We start from the raw sequence: 6,031 nt of genomic DNA on the forward strand, positions 1-6,031 counted from the left end.
TGCTGATGCTTCTAATATTTTAAAAACAAATTTCTTACAAATTCCACTGTATGAGTTATATTCATTGACGGGGGTGGGGGGGTGTGTGTGTGAGAATGGAAGTGTGAGCTTGTGTGTGTACGTGTGTGTACGTGTGTGTACGTGTGCTCCTTGATGCCTATGCCATTGTGTAATTTTTCTTGGACAAATTTCAGAGATTAGAACGGATTTTAAGTTATTTTTTTTTATTTTCTCCCGGGAGCACTAGTCCATGTCCAATGTGTCTAATGAACAAAGTATTCGTATCAAAAATAATGAACAGAAAATGCTTTGGAACTCTACAAACATCTGCACTGACTCTATAAACAGATAAGTCTGTTCCAACACCAGTAAGAACATGAGGTCGTTTGATATTAGATACAGTCTGATCACCGCCTTGACTCTGTGGTCTACAGTAAAGTTCCCATGAACGGCAATGATTTAAACCAGGAACTCATCGTGCCATCTTTATAACCATGAAAATTTTATATATATATATTTCATTTCTCTGAGATTTCAATTCTATAAACCACATGTACACGTCATCCTACAATGTTCCACAGAGCTCCACTGAATCATAGCTTTATTCCCTGTACAATACAGCAGCCCGAAAGTACTATACGTTTTATATAACAACTTAAAAACATCGAAGAGATTTCTAACAGACAATAACCTGGAGATGACCTTAAAACACAATATACGCTGGGTATCATTTAGCCAGGCTACAAACTCAGATATAATTCACACACAAAGTTTGGAGGTTGAAAATTACGCCTTAGGCTCCGACCACAATTGAAACAATCTGGGATATTGAATGCTTGTGGTATATTACATTTATGCTTATAAAGCATGTAGAACAGTAACCTTTAAAAATAGCCTGCAATGTTAAATATAGAATAGCACAAGGTTCTTCACACTAGGAGTCAAAAGGTTTATAAGCATCTGAGCCTCACACCCATGTGCACTGGTTTATTCCCTGTGTGTTTGCTGTTATAATGAGCTCCAGTCCACTCTTCTGTGAAGTCTTTCCACTAGATGTTAGTGCTTGTCTGTGGGGATTAGTGATCATTCAGCTACAGGAGCATTAGTGAGATCAGACACTGATGTTGGAGTGTGTCTGTGGGGATTAGTGATCATTCAGCTACAGGAGCATTAGTGAGATCAGACACTGGTGTTGGAGTGTGTCTGTGGGATTAGTGATCATTCAGCTACAAGAGCATTAGTGAGATCAGACACTGGTGTTGGAGTGTGTCTGTGGGGATTAGTGATCATTCAGCTACAGGAGCATTAGTGAGATCAGATACTGTTGTTGGAGCGTGTCTGTGGGGATTAGTGATCATTCAGCTACAGGAGCATTAGTGAGATCAGACTGATGTTGGAGCATGTCTGTGGGGATTAGTGATCATTCAGCTACAGGAGCATTAGTGAGATCAGACACTGATGGTGTAAGAGTGAGGTCGTCTGGGGTTCAGTCTGTGTTCCAGTTCATCCCAAAGGTGTTCAGTGGGGTTGAGTCAGAGTCAGGGATCAGTGCAGGACATTTGAGTTCTTCCACTCCAACATTAACTCACCATGTCTTCATGGAGAACAGGGGCTTTGTGTACAGGGGCGTCGTCCCTTGAAAAATCTGCAGTAATCTGGAACCTGGATGAGAATCTCAAAGCAATGTTTTTGACATCTTCCATCCATCCATCCATCTTCTACCGCTTATCCGGGGCCGGGTCGTGGGGGCAGCAGTCTGAGCAGGGATACCCAGACTTCCCTCTCCCCAGAACCTTCCTCCAGCTCCTCCGGGGGAATACCGAGGCGTTCCCAGGCCAGCCGAGAGACATAGTCCCTCCAGCGTGTCCTAGGTCTTCCCCGGGACCTCCTCCCGGTTGGACATGCCTGGAACACCTCCCCAGGGAGGCGTCCAGGAGGCATCCGGAATAGATGCCCGAGCCACCTCAGCTGACTCCTCTCGATGTGGAGGAGCAGCGGCTCTACTCTGAGCTCCTCCCGAGTGACCGAGCTCCTCACCCTATCTCTAAGGGAGCGTCCAGCCACACTGCGGAGGAAACTCATTTCGGCCGCCTGTATCCGGGATCTTGTCCTTTCGGTCATGACCCAAAGCTCATGACCATAGGTGAGGGTAGGAACGTAGATCGACTGGTAAATAGAGAGCTTCGCCTTGCCGCTCAGCTCTTTCTTCACCACAACAGACCGGTATATCGACCGCATCACTGCAGAAGATACACCGATCCGCCTGTCGATCTCCCGCTCCATCCTTCCCTCACTCGTGAACAAGACCCCAAGATACTTAAACTCCTCCACTTGAGGCAGGAGCTTTCCACCAACCTGAAGGGGACAAGCCACCCTTTTCCGGCTGAGCACCATGGCCTCGGACTTGGAGGTGCTGATTCTCATCCCAGCCACTTCACACTCGGCTGCAAACCATCCCAGTGCACGCTGAAGGTCCTGATTTGAAGAAGCCAACAGGACTACATCATCTGCAAACAGCAGAGACGAAATCCCGTGGTCCCCAAACCGGACATTTACATTTACATTTACAGCATTTGGCAGACGCCCTTATCCAGAGCGACGTACATAAGTGCTTAAATCTCTAACATTGAATACATTAATGCTGGCTCACTAAGTTACATACTTAAGATACCATGAGTTTAAAACATTAAACTCCCTCCGGCCCCCGACTGCGCCTAGAAATCCTGTCCATATAAATAATGAACAGGACCGGTGACAAAGGGCAGCCCTGCCGGAGTCCAACATGCACCGGGAACAAGTCTGACTTACTGCCGGCAATGCGAACCAAACTCCTGCTCCGGTCACATAGGGACCTTAGCAGAGGGCCCCAGATCCCATACTCCCAGAGCACCTCCCACAGATCACCACGAGGAACACAGTCGAATGCCTTCTCCAGATCCACAAAGCACATGTGGACTGGTTGGGCAAACTCCCATGAACCCTCCAGCAACCTGGTGAGGGTATAGAGATGGTCCATTGTTACACGACCGGGACGAAACCCGCATTGTTCCTCCTGAATCCGAGGTTCGACGATTGGCCGAATTCTCCTCTCCAGTACCCTGGCATAGACTTTTCCGGGGAGGCTGAGGAGTGTGATCCCCCTGTACTTGGAACACACCCTCCGGTCCCCCTTTTTAAACAGAGGGACCACCACCCCAGTCCACCAGTCCAGAGGCACTGTCCCCAGCAGCCACGCAATGTTGCAGAGGCATGTCAACCAAGACAGCCCCACAACATCCAGAGACTTGAGGTACTCAGGGCGGATCTCATCCACCCCCGGTGCCTTGCCACTGAGGAGCTCCTCAACCACCTCAGTGACCTCAGCTTGGGGGATTGATGAGTCCTCAACTGAGCCCTCTGCCTCTGCTTCCTCAGTGGAAGACATGTCGGTGGGGTTGAGGAGATCCTCGAAGTACTCCTTCCACCGTCCAAGAATGTCCCCAGTCGAAGTCAGCAGATTCCCACTCCCACTGTAAACAGTGTGAGCAGGGCACTGCTTCCCCCTCCTGAGGCGCCGGACGGTTTGCCAGAATTTCTTCTAGGCCAACCGATAGTCCTTCTCCATGGCCTCACCGAACTCCTCCCAGACCCGAGTTTTTGCCTCTGCAACCACCCGGGTTGAAGCTCGCTTGGCCCTCCGGTACCTATCAGCTGCCTTCGGAGTCCCCCTAGCCAACCAGGCTCGATAGGACTCCTCCTTCAGCTTGACGGCATCCCTCACTTCCAGTGTCCACCACCAGGTTCGGGGACTGCCGCCACGACAGGCACCTGAGACCTTACAGCCACAGCTCCGTGTGGCCGCGTCGACAATGGAGGTGGAGAACATGGTCCACTCAGACTCAATGTCTCCAACCTCCCTCGGGATCTGGCTGAAGCTCTGCTGGAGGTGGGAGTTGAAGATCTCTCTGACCGGAGACTCTGCCAAACGTTCCCAGCGGACCCTCACACTACGTTTGGGTCTGCCAAGTCTGTCCAACTTCCTCCCCGGCCATTGGATCCAAATCACCACCAGGTGGTGATCAGTTGACAGCTCCGCCCCTCTCTTTACCCGAGTGTCCAAGACATACGGCCGGAGGTCAGATGAAACAACCACAAAGTCGATCATCGACCTCCGACCTAGGGTGTCCTGATGCCATGTGTACTTATGGGCACCCTTATGCTTGAACATGGTGTTCGTTATGGACAAACTGTGACTAGCACAGAAGTCCAATAACAGAACACCACTCGGGTTCAGGTCGGGGGGCCGTTCCTCCCAATCATGCCTCTCCAGGTGTCACTGTCGCTGCCCACGTGAGCGTTGAAGTCCCCCAGTAGAACGACGGAGTCCCCGGTCGGAGCACTTTCCAGCACCCCCCAGAGACGCCAAGAAGGTCGTGTACTCTACAATGCCATTTGGCCCGTAAGCACAAATAACAGTGAGAGACCTCTCCCCGACCCGAAGGCGCAGGGAAACGACCCTCTCGTTCACCGGGGTGAACTCCAACACATGGCTGCTGAGCTGGGGGGCTATGAGCAAGCCCACACCAGCACGCCGCCTCTCACCGCGGGCAACTCCAGAGTAGTAGAGAGCGCAGCCTCTCTCGAGGAGTTGGGTTCAGAGCCCAAGCTGTGCGTGGAGGCGAGCCCAACTGTATCTAGTCGGTATCTCTCAACCTCCCGCACCAGCTCAGGCTCCTTCCCCCCAGCGAGGTGACATTCCATGTCCCTAGAGCCAGATTCCGTCTGGCTCCCGCCTTCGACTGCCACCCAATCTACACAGGAGACACGGCCCCACGTCGCTCCTTCGGGCTGAGCCCGGCCGGGCCCCATGGGGTAAGACCCGGCCACCAGGCGCTCGCATGCGAGCCCCAACCCCGGGCCTGGCTCCAGGGTGGGGCCCCGGTTGCGCCATACCGGGCGGCGTCACGGACCTTGCTTTATTTCTCTTCATAAGGGGTTTTGAACCGCTCTTTGTCTGGCCCGTCACCCAGGACCTGTTTGCCTTGGGAGACCCTACCAGGGGCAGAAAGCCCCAGACAACATAGCTCCTAGGATCATTCAGGCACGCAAACATCTTTGACATCTTGTGGAATCAAAGCCACAAAGAAACAACGCTCTACCAGGTACTTCTAGGTGAGTGTATGAACACACCCTGGTTTGTATATTGTACTCAGAAATGAAGATACAGATTGTATATTCTGATTCTGGTCATTCTGGTCATACAGTATTTAACACATTGCTTGCATGAGGATCTGATCCTTTTTCTTCTTTGCACCACACTTTATCAAAAAATCCTGAAGATTTCAAAGAGATGACACACTTCTCTTTTAATACCTAGAGGGAAGACAGGAGGGAGTTGATGATAAGCCAAAAAAAAGCCTAGTCTCTGTGCCAGTGCATTAGGAAAGATCATGGGAACCAGAGGCGATAGCCAGAGAGTATTTCAGAGCAATAGTGGGAGTGATCTGGCATTGCTGTTCTTCTGGATCATGTCGACATTCAGATTCCAAGCCTTATCCTGAGCTCTGCTTGTCTACAGCACCGCGCGGCATGCTTATGGACTCTTTCAAACACGGTATGTGCGCCGTTGTAGATTTCAATTCACCTCTGCATTTATACACACTTCAGATTACTCTGCTCCAGCTGGCTATGGACTACAATAGCTGAGTAATTGTTTTAACAGTGTGGGTGTGTTGGTTGGAAGACACACAGATTGCAGTGTGGGATATTTCAAAACGAACCAACACATTTCGACCATATGTTCAACTAGGCTTTTTTAGTACCACAATCCCTTTCTTTACTCATACTAATATACCACTCATAACTAGAATAATGTTATTTTAAGCATCCAGTTTGTACCGCAAATTAGAAACGTCTCTTCTTTGGGACTAGTTTTATGTTCTTATGCCATAACACTGACATACAGTACAGAAAGCAGTTGGTATTCAGTCTCATAATGACAGCATGTTTAGCTGAAATATTTTGTAGCCTTGTAAATCTGATGTTATTTTAT

Source organism: Tachysurus vachellii, chromosome 16 (assembly GCF_030014155.1).
Source record: "Tachysurus vachellii isolate PV-2020 chromosome 16, HZAU_Pvac_v1, whole genome shotgun sequence".
NCBI lineage: Eukaryota > Metazoa > Chordata > Actinopteri > Siluriformes > Bagridae > Tachysurus > Tachysurus vachellii.